Source organism: Trematomus bernacchii, unplaced genomic scaffold (genome assembly GCF_902827165.1).
Source record: "Trematomus bernacchii unplaced genomic scaffold, fTreBer1.1, whole genome shotgun sequence".
Lineage (NCBI taxonomy): Eukaryota > Metazoa > Chordata > Actinopteri > Perciformes > Nototheniidae > Trematomus > Trematomus bernacchii.
Window position 1 is genome coordinate 5,579,422 of NW_022987973.1, and position 15,212 is coordinate 5,594,633.

Genomic DNA, 15,212 nt, shown 5'->3' on the forward strand with positions numbered 1-15,212 from the left:
TCGTGCCGCTGCAAACAGATGCTTTAGTTCAAATGAATCATACGCTCACAGTAAATAAAGTGTTGCAAATGTTTCTGTGTCAGAGTAGTGAGGCTGTAAATAGAAAACCTTTAGTGTTTTCACAAGAGCAGTTCTGTGTGGTTCAGCATGCTGTTTCATGTGATTCTATTGATTGTTTCTCTGCCTACTTCGGTCAGTGCACTTTAACAAATTCTAGTCCACATAAGTTGTCCACCTCCTCAAAAACTGATCAGACTGCTGCTATGACCTGGTTACTGTGAGTGTAACACTTCTCAGTTCTAACATTCCTGCACAATAGTGAGATAACTGCATGCCCTTTTCAGTCTTCCCCCTCATTTACGGCTCTCTTTCCTCTAACATTTGTTGTACTGGCTGTTTGAAGACACTGGGGGCTGTCAAAGACAAACCATGCAGATGTAACATCACCTCAATCCCCACCTTACTGCTGAAGAAAGGCAATGAACTGAAGACTCTGTATCGTACACAGTCAAAGCTACATGCTCTGATCAAGCAGCTGCATCATCTGCATGCATAACACCTACCTAATTTAGGACTTTTTTAAATGTATTGGATCAAAAATGTGTCCTTTATTTGGGCACAATAGCTTTTCATCTCCAGTAATAAATCATCTTTTGATGTAGAGTCTCTTTTACTATTTTAACCAATTTTCACCAGCCTGCTTGTTGTTTATTTCTGTCTATACAAACAAGCATTTAAAGACATGTGGTTACAAAAGGGTGCTTTCTCCTAGTGAAATTATGAACTCAATAAACATTGGCTTCACTATTATTAGAGGACAGGGCAATACAAAGCAGATTTTCTTGTGCCCACACTTTTTACTGACGATTGAATTAGTAAGGATTGTTATTTTATACTGAATTCAACTAATTGATTATTACTGGGTCTGGTTGCCAAAAATAGTATTCACAATAATTCATTATAATAATTGTCGGACTTTGACATTAGTACTGCAACTGACCTGCCCCATTTACTTCCTCTATATTGTGGTGGTGGCAGAAGTCTCATAAGGAAGGAAATATAGAAACCAAAGTTAATCCTATATGCTTGACTAGATACCACCATGGTGAAAGATACGTTTTTCTTTTTAATTGACTTTAGTTTTTTTGGTTATTTGGCCACTCTTGCTCGCAGTTGTACATTTTAGTGTGAATGATTGCTGTCTTTAAAAGTGTCACTCCGCCCTACGATGTCTAGTGACCTTTCCAGGGTGTTGATTAGCCTGATTCATTTGTTATCCTTATTCTGTTGCACTCACGTTTGCCTGCTGTTGCGCTCCATGAGCATGCTAAAACATTTTCTAATACCCACTTAGGCCAGAGTCAGAGGTTGAAATGAATACATGTAGATAGTGCAATGCAGTTTTGCATCATGGTTAGGGAAGAATGACTTATCCCTTTTGTGTTTTAGAATAGATGGCGTGGTTTTTATGTACCTTTATCATAAAGGGATACAGCTATGACAGGCTGACAGTGGAGCTGACTAAAACCACTTCAAATCTCAACGAGTTGTGTGCGTCAAGCAAGTGGATTTTCTTTCCTTTTGGGAATCCCGAATGTAGAAATAATATACATAAACTTCTGCATACAAGCATAAGAGAGACAGCCGCACAAATGTCTCTGAGCAAGCACGCTCATGTTTACCTGTATCCCAAAGAAACCTAAGCATAGGCATTTAGTCAGCAGTGATTTTTGGCTTTTGCAAGAATACATAGAAATGTTTTATGTTTATTTTTATACTGTAACAGTCTCCCAACTACAATTCACACTTTGATTTCTCTACTACTCTATTGTGTGGATCCTCTAGTAAAACAAATTCAGTGAGTCATTACTTAGGACAGACAATAAGCCGTAATATACTCACTTTAATGTGTAAGATTCATTTTTGTTTTTATTTGGAGTTAACAGTTAACAGGCTTGACAAGCTGTTTAAGTGGCTGTGACAACCAAAGCATATGTCCAATCAAAGACAAATGTCAAATTGTTAGCTCATCATAACTTAAGCAAAGTACTGAGAGGAAGCTGATTAGCTGTTAATTATGCACAAGGTACACACACACACACACACACACACACACACACACACACACACACACACACACACACACACACACACACACACACACACACACACACACACACACACACACACACACACACACACACACACACACACACCACACACACACATACAAATACAAAGCTCTCTGTGCTGCTACCACGTCGCACTAGACAACAATTACCTAAACCAGTATTGCTTCAGTCTGCCCTTGTTCTTTTCAAAGAGCTGATGAGGCGAAGCCTCTAAATGTATTCTTCCTGAATGCAAACTCTATAAAACCATTTAAGCCTATTCTTCCATGCTAACTGCCCCAAGTGTCTGATTTGGCTCAATAGAGGGTGGGACAGCTGTAGTGTAAAGGCTCAGAAGTATTGTAAAGCTCCTGCTGGTGAATCGTGTAATGGTACTTTAAATCCGATCCCTGTCTCTTCCCCTTCATATACTTCTTATTTTTACGACTCATCACAGCTATGGGATTTTAACTACAGTATTTGGCCAAACTGCAAGCACAAATACATGTATATGTACATGGCCATAGTTAGTGTCTCTATGTATACATATGTAAGAACATAGAGCAGTGAGGTCACATTTGGATTACAGTTAGAACTAGGTTGGAGGATATGTATTTTGTGGTAAACAGCAGGCTGGGTTTCTCCTTTCTAGCTTGGCCATTAAATAGCAGCTCTCCCTCGGTTGAAGTGAAAGCATCTTTGGCTTTATGGGATATGCAGAGCTTTGGCTAAAGCTGAAGCAGAAAAGCAGGCAAAGCTTAGCTCTCTTATTTGGATTAATACCCCCAACACCTGTCTTTGGGGAAATTAATGGGTGTTACTGTAAGCAGCTTTCTTTCTTCCTCAAACCTTTTTTTTGCTGATTTCTTACTTTCTTGACCCCTTCTGCCAGCTCTTTTCCCCTCACTCTGTTGTCCCTCCCATACTTCCCCTCTGTAGATTAATTGCTCAGTGATACCATATGTTAAGGACTGCTGTGAGTTTCCCTACCCAGCTGTTTGAAAGCAGATTAGTCAGCTGAATTTGTCTGCTTGGTCCTCACTTGCCACTTCTTTATGCACTCCCTCCTTTCTTCTCCCATTCTCCTTCAAGGCTCCTCCTCCTGTCCTCTAACCTTCTCACTCATCTGCTGCTCTCAATTCTCCCTGCTGGCCCTGTCATGATGTGGCTATTTGCTGTTTAATCATTGGTATCTCTGCTTTAGCAATTTATAAATGTTTTAAATTGAAAACAAAAGAGAAGGATATATTTCACCTCATGTGTCAATCATTATCATGTGACATCACCAAAACGGTCCCCAATGAATGAACATATGTCTATCAGTGTTTATACACTCATGCCGTACAAGCCAGTGTTAATATCAACGGAATCAAATGTAAAAGATAATATGGTATTATGTATTTGGTCTGGTTCAAATAAACCAAACTACAGGAGTTAAAGCTCCCAAAATATTTTAAGTTTAGTAGCTTTTAACAACACTTCAATCTGGCCTCGTGAATAGATGATCTGTGATTATCTTTACTCACTATTAGTAGTAACTACTGTACAGGGATACAAAGTGTTAGGTGCAAAGCAGTCAAAGCAAAGTTGCATTACGGCAGGTTCCTGGTTTAGTTGCATTCCCACCTACCTAGGATCATTTGCTTGGCAGATTCTACTTCCCCCTTGCTGTGTCTTTTCTTACTGCTTCTGTCAAGACTAAGGAAATTAGATGAAGGGAAGGAGGGAATGAAAGCCAGAGAGCTTATTATATACATAAATCACTTCCTGGATGGAGGGTATGTTGTTTCATTGCTAATGGATCTCTACCACTTCTCTGTAAATCATGCTACACATCCAGGCTACTAGGGGGCAAGACTCCAATGATAGAAGACATTATTCTGTTGCTTTCTATTTCGTTTTCCTCCTTTCCTCACATCTCCTTCTCTTGCAGGGATTTGGGGTTATCGCAAAACAAGCAATATTTGGGTTACTGCTCTCCTTCGTGCCTCTTTCCTCTTTGGGTAAATGGGCGCTTACTCAGCTCGGTGGGGGTGGCATTAATCCCTGGCGCTGAACAAAGTCAGACAGAGTTCATACCTGAATGGGCAGCCATAATATCAGCTTGTCCTTGTAAGCTATTTCCTAAAACAATAGGAAAACCAGATCTAAATTCATGCTATTGTCACGGATAAGACTGAATGTCAAGACTCAATATCATTGAAAGTCCAGCCTTTTTTTCTTATTAAGTCCAGACTGGTAGGAGTTTTTTCTTATGCTAATGTAATCAAGGACGCAATGTGAATGAAGGCAAAAACGTCATGAAGTCACATAAAGAAATGCATACATTTATAGTTACAAGGTGAGTCTGATGCACTCGAGTAAGTCTGAAATGAAATCTGAGCATCTTTTTACATCACAAGAGTCTTAGGATCTGTGTAATCAATATTCATTTCAGTGAACAGATGATCTTCTTATCTTGTATCCAGTATTCCTCTCAGTGCAATTCACTTTCTGCAATTTGCCATCTACTGTATAGTGTTTGCTAGCATGTTGAGAAGATCATGATTGAATGTTTAACACACATATTTAAGGGAACCCAGATGAGCAGTAATTCATATATAGAAATGTTCTCAACACAACTTTGTAGTAATTCCATTGTTGACTTTTGTAAATATACCTGTTGCCATTAGTAACAAAAAAAGAAATGCCTGTTGATTAAAATGTTTAAGAAGTGTTTACCGTGTGTGTTCTGAAGCAATATATAATACACTTTTACATTACTGTGACAAATTGAGATTAAATCCCCTTGGGTTAGGCTTGCTGTTAACTTACTCCTTAATATTTCAACTTCCTTTTCCATGTGAATCACTGTGAGCTCTAAACTGGGTCTGTGTTCTTGATTGTGTGACTGCAATTCTTCAACCATAGTATTTTCAGAACCTTTTTGTACCCCTATCATTTCCTAGCTTATGATTGTCTCTGCAGTAGAGTCAGATTCATTCAGTAGTGTATAGCTTGCTGCTTTTTAAAGGTTGAAGTTGATCCTGACCCAATTTGTCTGCTCTCTGTGCGGGGTGACTTTGGCTTTGTGCTCCTAGGCTCCTGACTCCTCATGCTTCACTAGCCTTACTGCAGCGATTGCTAAAATCCCTCAGCCGGAAAAAGCTTCATTAGAAGGGGGAGATAGTTAATGAACTCTGATCCCATGTCTACATCTTACATCGTGGCTTCACTTTATATTTTCCCTACTTCGCAATCCCTCAACTCTCTTTACCTTTAGACACTCTTGCCAATCCTTCTGTAGCACATACCTACATTTGAGATGCCAGTTGTTTGGACCTTTTTCAGGTAGAAAAAAAAGGAAATGGGGGACAGTAAATCATCTGTAGCAACCCCTACAGCCTTACCCATTATTACTCTGCAGACATAATGGTAACTTTCTTAAATGAGATGTTTGAGCTGCAGGAGAAATATCTGCCGTTTCGATGCATGGCCCTTTCTTAAGTTTAGTGAGGGATTTTTCTTTCCCAGATCCTGACAAGTGTGAGGGATAAAATGTTTGATGGTTTGTATTAACCACGTAATTTGTACCCTAAAAAAAAAGCATTATATCCTTTAAAAATGCTAAATGATTCTCCTCACATAAAAAATGTGTTCTATGAATTGTGTTTTTATGCCTCCAAATTACAATACCTTATTTTTGTAGCAAACTACACACTGTGTAAACTACACAGCTGTCGACCTGTTGCTGACAGCTGTGTGTAAGTGATGAGTTAAACCATTATTTTATTTTCCCAGAAACTTGATTGAGGCTGTCATTTAGTTTAGGACTAGATTAGATTTTCGGACTGCATGGAAATGAGGATGAATAAATGCATTCAAATGTGAATCTATCAGGACACCAATGTAGGCTATAATGAAGGAGTTTAGTGTTGACAGTGCAGAGTGATTAATACATGGATTATATTTGTTGGTAAGGTGTAGAAAATACATTGTTAATAATATTTAGTGTTTTTAAAAATGGAAACATATTTATGCTGTGGATCACATAGACAACAAGGACATCGCAATTAAATATTCCAAAGACAGATTGCTGTATGCTAATGTTTTAACAAGGGGAACTTAGTTGTAAACGGATAACCTTTTGTTCTGCTACTTCACTGTGAAGCTCTGAAAGTGCTCTTGGCTACCAATTAACACTTTTGTTGCAGACCCTCGTTTTGGAAAACCATTCTTTGTGCAACCTTGTTTTGCAAAAAAATATTCCACTTTACAATTAATGACAAGCTTTGAGAAAGCAACAAAGTGAGCTTCGTCCTGTCCATCATGAATGAACCCGTTTCCACCCCTAGTTTCCCTGGAACGATGGCTTTCTCATGCCGGTACTTTCATTTATGAAAGAAAGGAGCTACGTGAGTTATCTGCCCCTGCTGTTCTTTATTAATTAATTTTACATGCACTGCAAAACACCTTTGTACTTTTGTTAGACTGACATGCTCTTTGCTCTTTAATTTATACAAAAGCACAAAATAAACAATATATGAGAGCACCTGATATTTCGGGGCTGCCAGAGTGTGAGTGTGATTAGTTCCGGTTTCTCAAGGATACAGTACAGTTATCGGCTCTTTCAGGGTTCTAGTTTTGTTTTTCGCAGGTGTGCTCTTTTGAATGTTTGTTGAGAACAAAGGTCTGAAGGACTGTTAGGAAGAAATAGGTTATTTCAGAGAGTTGTTGTTTGTGTTTGAACTGTCCACAAACGTTATAGTGAATCATGTTTGTACTGAAACATTTTGACAACCTGGAGGAGATATTGAAAAACGTAATATTTCCAAACTGGTCAGTTGAACCAACAACCTTTTATAGAATCATGTCTTCCGTACTATTGTGTCTTTGGAGGTTCGTCCTTGCATCTTTTGGCGTGTGGACCACACAAATGTGTTACAGTTGTACATATTAAAATATTCTACAATATATGTATTATTGTCATTTAAAGATAATGCATGCATGAGCTGGAATGGAATTTCAAATGGTAGAAATGTATTTTTTAGGCCTGCAATTAACTGTCAGAATGGTATGCAGAAATATAGCTGATCTTTGCGTGTGTACAGTTAAGTGCTGCCACACTTTTAAACTTTAAAATACCCCCACACCACTGACTTTATTTGACCTTTTCCTCATTTTGTGGGAATGCAAAAAAGTATGGAGACGGCATTAATGGCAGCCTTTTTGAGGTTTTGATTGCCAATCTGCTGCCTGTAAAGCCAAAAGGAGTCTGGAGCATGCATGAATGAGTATATTAGTCTTGAATAGAGTTTCTTATTGGATGTCATTTACTGCAAGGCATCCTTCTAGGGCACAATCTGTCTGACCTTTATATCAGGACTAGGGGTCGACCTACGTGTAATTCAAGGCCAATGCTGATTATTAGTACACTGACTATTGATAAACATGTACGTTTGCTTTAAAATTAGTGACTGAATTTAGGAAAACATCACCTCATCACAAAACTTTGTGTATGTTTGAAGAATGCTTTGAAAGATACATTAGGCATTGAGGATTGTGATGTTTAATGCAACGATATACAGCTCCTCATATTTACTGTAGCAGCTTTGCCCGTCTAATGAACAGCAGCCTTCACTAGTGTTGAAAGGCTATTTTTTGTGACATACTGTATTACCAGGTAGTGCTGTGTGTGGGACATTAAGGGAGACCACAGAGGGGTGAAAACAATCAGAGAGGTGACTGCAACAGATCAAAAGCAGCACATTTTGAAATAACTTTGACTGCAATCGGTGTGTTGTGTTGAATATCACAGCCAATAATCCAGGCCGAGGCGGCGAGGCCAGTAATCTATAGAGTACTGATCAGTTAAGTTGCTTTCTAAATATGTTTGATACAACCATATGCAGATCTACTGAATAAGACTCATATCTTAGCCAGGGGTTGCCCTTTTAGATACGACAAGACCACTTTCTGTATCTCCAAGCTGTAACATGCCACCAATAGCTTTTCAAGAAAGTCAGAAATTCTAGAGTACAGCATGTGTTTGAGTTGGTGTTCTTGAGTTAGTTATCCCATACTGTAAGTCAGCCTTACTGCTCTTGTCCACGTGGCAAAGTCTCCAGATGGCAATGCTCTTGAAATACGATTGCCCTGGGATCAATGCCAAAAATGCCATATGTGTAAATGTCTCCATTTTATAACGTTAGTTTGCTATGTGAGAGATGGGCTCCCATTGAAGAGGCAATTCTACGCATGGCTGACTCCCCGTCTCTTTCATCCCTTTCTGTCTAAACTGAACTAAAATGGGGAGATAGCTTGAACCCTTATGAGTACATTATTTTCATCTAACACATACTCTTTCATTTATTTTCCCTATCTTCTGAAAATATATGTTTTTACAGCAGTTGTACTTTGTTCCTCTCTGAACAGTTCCATATCCTCTCTGAGTACAATAGCACTTCAGGGAGGCAGTGATTTGAACAATAGGTGGCTTTCCATAGGGGGAGGAATGATTTCTAATTTCAAGAGAGCCTACAGCTTGGAAATTGCACTTCTATCACGCCACCACCCTAGCTGGTGAATACTGACAACCCCATATCTTACACTCAAACAATCTGACATTGCTGAATAGCCCAGAGAGGAAGGTATGTAGATATGAGAGATTTGTTGTACATCGCTGTATCAAAGGAATAGAAGGACACTGCCGTGTCCTTGTGGATTTCATAAGGACTGCATATTAAATGTCATTTCCCCTTAATTATCCACTGCATCCTGGTGGCTCTTTATGTGCTATCACTTTCTATCCAGGGACAATGGACTGTTTTAAAGCCCCTTTCGGCCATTGTGTGAGCATATGGTCCTAAATAGTGAGATGTCAGATTGAGCCCCGAGTAGACCTTCTTAATGTAGAGTTGGGAGTGTGATATATGACTTTATTGATGCACAATGCTCTTGGATTCCCACGCACACACGCATAAGGACTGAGAGATTAATTACATTTTATTTCCAATAACATTTTAAGCTTCCACCAATTATAAGACACAACAATTATTGTGCTGCAGTCCATTTAGGAATGATGCTCTCGCTTTGTCACGTGATTTTCTTCCAGCGTACCCGTTTACTTTATAGTCGTGCCCTTTCGCCCTGCTCGGCGTGGCAGGGACGTCTGCTTGGAGTCTATCCTTTTAAGGACCTCTCCTGGCATCTTTTGCATTTCTTTACTGTTGTGCGCTCCGACCGGCGCAACGCTGGCGGTCTGATTGGAAAAGCCCAGGGTGTAGGGCTCCAGCTGCGAGCTTCACAGCACCCCTCATTGGGACCTTGCCTCTTCACGGGGCTCACTGGGCCCTCTCTCTCTCTGATCCTCCCTTTAGATTGGGATAGGACCCCCTGTCATCTTTGTAGTCTGAAGCAGGGCGAACTGTCCTCAGTGCCTCAGGAGTCTGCGGCAATATCGGAAACTTACCTGACCCATCTTAAAAAAACGACCAGATCTAGTCAGAAATATTCTAGTCACAGTTTAATACATTTGAAAATTGTTAACAACTTGGTTTAACAAGGCATTATGACAGTCAGAAAGCCATGGCCTGTTGTTTGTAAAGTTTTCTCTGTGCATATATGACAGCACTTTATAAACTTAATTAATGTAGGGGTGTAATATCAAGCCTTTGAAGCGTTGTTATAATTCTGAAATCTTACTTTTGAGTGAGATATATTTACACTCTTAGTTCACAGGGGAGTTACATTTCAGTGATGAATTTTGATTACCTCATCCCGACACCTTTTTAAGTCTGTAAAAACACTATGTTTTCTATTTTGCCTATAATGGTTTTTGGTACAGGAAGAATATAAGACATAACACACCCCTTGGTTTGTCTCCTTTGTTGTGCAAGGAACTAAATCCCCCGAAGATCCAATTTAAAAGAATAAATTGAATATGTCTTCAGAAAGGTCTTTGTGACCGAAATGTCGACTCTTTAAATAAATCAATCCAGAGGTGATAAAAGCGTGTGCAGGAATTACCTTGTTTCTTTGAACATGGTTTTCCCATATACACAAAGTAAAAAAAAAAATCTTAGAAAGTGTATGAAGGCAAATCTTTTCTTTTTCTTAATTGTGAACTTTTGTATCTGGCCTTATGGTGTGGAGCTCCACCAGAGGCTTGTCACCTGCTGTGCTAAAGTTTCTGATTCTATTTTCTTTTTTAGAATTGACGCAACAACATTGGCAAAATTCAGCCATACATGTTTGAATCAGGGCAATGGGTCTGTTGCACACTAAAATAGGCGACTAGCATACATAAACAAATGTTGAGTGTTGTGACAAAAACAGCATGAGCGGGTGTTAAACATAATATATGCTATGATTTTACAGTTTGTTCAGAAGTGTACGTCCCTGGCCAAAATGTGTTAAATAGTGAAACGTACAAAATACTGATTTGTTGCCACACCTTGCCTTTAATTTGAGAGGATTTCTTCTCTAGGTATGTATGAAACCCCAGCTGTTTGACTTTGCGTTTCTGAGGTTTCTGTCATTGGGAAACTGCAGTTCCAAGGCGGGAACGCTCAGCCATGGCACTGACTGCTTATTTTGCTCATAGGTCCTGTATTGAATTTTTTTTTTAAATGGTCAATGAAGGTGAATTTCTTTAGAGTGGGTCCTTATAATCATTCAAGGCATCCCATCAATCCCACCACCCTTCCAATGCACACATATGAGAAGTAGAACCATCGTGACCCAAGACCCGTTTGTGCGTGTTGTTCAAAAACAGCCTGGCAAAGCTTGATAGATTTTATATATTGATACCTTAACTTTCTTTCAGAAATATTGCAGCACTGTTCCTGTTGAACATATACATATTTGAAATAAAGTGGATATTTTCAAATGTCAGAAGTCCAATATCAAATATTATTGTATTGAATTTTGATCTCAAATCCCATAAAAAACACATTGTCTCCTTTGAAGCTGCAATCAGAGAATATGTGGCCTTTTTTTCCTTTTCGTGTGAAACTTTTTCATCAAAATAGTCTCCAAATACTTTTCTGTGAGTCAACTAAATGATAAATCAGCTATTTATTTCAGCTGTATATGGATATGTATTGCACTTCTACAAAATATACACAATTGGCAAGACACATACCATTTAACCAACCCATGCCTGGCATTGTTATTTCAATATATCTGTCCTGTCTCTGTTAAATCAAGGGTAGAAATAACCTTAAAGATCAGTGGGCGTTGCTTTTGTAATAAAACTCAGTGTTTAATTGCCCTGACATTCTGAAGTATTAGTATAGTACTGACTTGGCACCGCAGAGAAAACTTTCAGATTAAAATTCACTCTTGACTGTTTTCAATGTCATTGTACTCGACTAATTTACCTCAGACATGCACTACATAGATCCCCTGGTTAGTATGGAGCAGCTGGAGTCTCTGATTACTTTGTCCTCTGCACTCATTTCCCCATGAATCTAATTTACTATCTCAGAGGTGAAGAAGGAGGAGGAGGTCGTAGATGACAGTTCACTGTAGCTCTCCTCACTAAAGTTCTGTTATTAATATTACTTTTATGATATTCAAAATACACAGAAAAAATATGTAGTCTCAGCACTCATTGTTCCTATGTGTGCCTGCTATTGCATTGTTGTAGCTATAGGACAATAAAGTCAAAGAACAACACAACAAATACATAGTTGAGTCCCTGTTATTTGTAATGGTGGCTATGCTGCCCATATTGGCCATCAACTAGTCTGCAGCTTTGTCAACAGACCAACACAATGCTGGTTCATCCCTTTCTCTCTTTCTCTGTTTATAAAGCCTAATGGCTATTTCCCTGCGCCATTAGTTGAATGGCATGCCTACTCTCTTTCTCTCTTTTCATGCCAATCCATCACTGCTTTTTTAGACAACAGTGACAGCCTGATCCGTCTGTTGACGGACAATAATGGGCCTCTGTGGCCTTGTGTCATGTTTTGATTGACAGAGATTATTGGAAGCTATATTTCAGGACAGTATTGTACAAGCGCCAGTTCTGAAAAAGAGCAAATACGAGATTAAAGTTATTATTGGGATACTGCCCCAAATCTCTTCATTATTTCAAACCAGCCAAGAAAACAAGCACATGATTTCTCTCCATTAACCTAATTGTATGCACTTTTTGAGATGTAATTGTTTTTCCTGCTCAGCTTTAGTATCTGTCTTTATGTGCGTTGTTTATGTAAATAGTTTATATCCAGCTAATTAAAAAGTTAAAGAAAAACAAAGCCCTAAATGATTAGGTTTTGAGGACAATGATGTATGGCTGTTTTTTGAAAGTATTTCTCCTGACTGGGCATGATGCTATATTTAATTGAGGCTAGCCCACCTAAATATATGTTTGGATACCCTTAAAGACAAGAGATGCAAATTAATTGCAAAAACATGACATCAAGTTTGCTTTAAGTCTGCTTACAGATAGAATATTTAAATAGTAGGGAGTTCAAAGGTTGAAATAAATTGCTGTAATGTATGCATGTCGGCATATTAACACATGGTTTCTTTATGGAATATAAACACAGTCAATGAGTCATTTAAAACCGCAAAGCAGAGGTTGCTCTATTTTTTAGAAGTTGCCTTAGACTCACTATGGGGGTAAACATTTGAAGACAAATGAACAAACAACACAGAGTTTTGCTGCTGAGATACTCCAAACAGGCTATTACATTTCACTCCCTCCAGCTGCCGCCCTCCTGATGTTTGAATGATCTTTGCTAACTGCAAACCCAGCAAGAGCACCAAACCTTGCATCAGAATGAGCCTCTGTAATGACCACCTAGTTCTCAAATGAAACGCAAAGCGACTCTGCTGCTGCGGGCAACAAATGCATCCGCAACTAATTCAGTATACAATTTGCTTGCAAATGAAAACAAAACATGTTTGTGATATTACGTTGTATGACTGTTTTTTATGTTCATTATTTTGGTATTTTGAAGTAAACGCTATAAAATCATTTCAATCTACCAGATAACCAGAGTGACTGTATTATCAAAACTCAACTAATATTTCCAAAATTGCCATTTGGAAGAGTTTACTTTGCAGACTTATTGTACATAATGGTCCACTGCAGTAGTTTTTATGACAGTGTTTTTGCTCAAGCCTCAGATTAAAGACTCGGAAATTGCATTTTGCCCTCTTTATGATTCATTTACAGAAAGACAATGCTAGAGAAACAGTTTGTCTATTTTCAGGTTTGTTATTTCACCTGGTGAAACTAGATGAATGCGAGAACAGAAGGTACAGGTCAGTAAGATGAACTATGGGGCAGCTCTTTGTTTGTCTTAGACGCAGCATGTTTCACTTTTTGAGTCTCTGTGTGTGTCATCATGACAACATGTGGTCCTGTACACACCTTCTGTAGCAGGAACTACCCTAGTTTATATGTCTGTCTGTCTGTGTTTGGACAGATGTCAATGCGACAGTGTGTGACACTGCAATATACCATCACAAACCCTTACAGATGTGTATTTGAGATCAAAATAAAGGTTAAGTGCGAAAATGGGCTTGATGTGAGAAAGGCTGTCCCAGGGGACTTGCACCCATCTCATTATTAGACCAGCCTCCACGACAAAGAGGTTAACAATTCTCTCACAGAGTCACAGTTACTTCACCGTAGTAGATTAAAGAGAGAAAAAGTACCTTAAATGAAGCCATGTAATTTCTCTCATTACCACTCTCCCCATGTGTTAGGCAAGTGCCTTTGAAGAAAAACTCTTTCAAATTAACTAACTAAGGTGATCCGAAGGACACTGATTTCCTACAGGGAAATTAAAAAGAAATTCGGACACATCAGAGTGCTCTCTTTTCATCCTGAGAATGATGAAGAGCATGCGTGGGGCATATAAAGAATACAAATATTCAAAATCATTATCAGTAAACCACATTGATATTCTAATTCATCTTAAATCGTATGCATTGACATACCCTTCTCTGAGTCTTAATTGCTCCTCTTAATTAGTAACGGGCATGATGGCAACATGGCCCCATATGCACTTTTGTCCATGTTTTCTGTTTGAAGATGGAACTATATTTACCTGGACATGATGTAGCATGACTGGCTTTAATTTGTATGCAAGTTTTAATAAGGTTTGTTTATCACCAAAGTTTCGATTCTGGTTATTTTTCAAGAAATCATTGAAAATGTGTGCTTTTAAACTCATGTATGTGTGTGAACTCGTGTCTCTCTACGTCTTAATCAAGGTGTCTTCTTGTCTTGCTGTGCACTCGTAAAATGACCAGACTGAGAGTTAATAAATGGAACAGGTTCAGAACAAGTTCAAAGACCTCCGGCAATGACGATCTTTTATTTCTTTTCCCCATGTTCAAGGACTCTAGCTGCATACAAATTAGGGGTAGGAATAGTATCGCCTGAGGTTTTAAACATCTAAATTGGTTAAAATTGGTCGTCAGATCATTCTAGTGAATTGAGTGTCTGAGAGTCAGAGCAGCAGGTGTTGTTTTAGAATACATTTGTCGGTCGTTCAAGTGGTTGTTAACACTGTCAGGGGGCCAGCTCATTTATTGGCTCGGTATTGGATTGTTTAATGACTGATTATAATGATATAGTATAGCACAAGTTTAAATGACAATCTGCAAAGAGAAAATAAGCGTTATGCTTTGAAGCCCTGTCCTGAACATTTGGAGTATGCTGTGCTTTATCAAAACTCTGCATGACTACATGCTTTAATAGAATATTATATATCCCTATATGTGACATATGCTTGCTGGTTATTTCAAATCAACCAGTTAATCAAACAGTGTAGCCTTTTTTCTTTTATGACATGATTAAAACTGTTTATCTACATGTGATAAAACTTCAGATCTTTTTTATGGAGTGTAAAATATTAATGATTTTCCATGGTACACGTTGGAGCACTTTCCAGTTAACGATGAGTACGTTCAGCTTTCAGCTCATGTGTTGGGAGCTTGTTATTCTGTTGTCATACAGGGTGAGATAACTACCATGATCTGTATATGCTGTGGGTGTCATAATGATTGTGTGATTACACTTGTGTTTGAGTATCTTTGGCGACAGGGTCATTTACTGTATGTGCTACTATAGTTTCGTTATGTTAATCCCTGAGG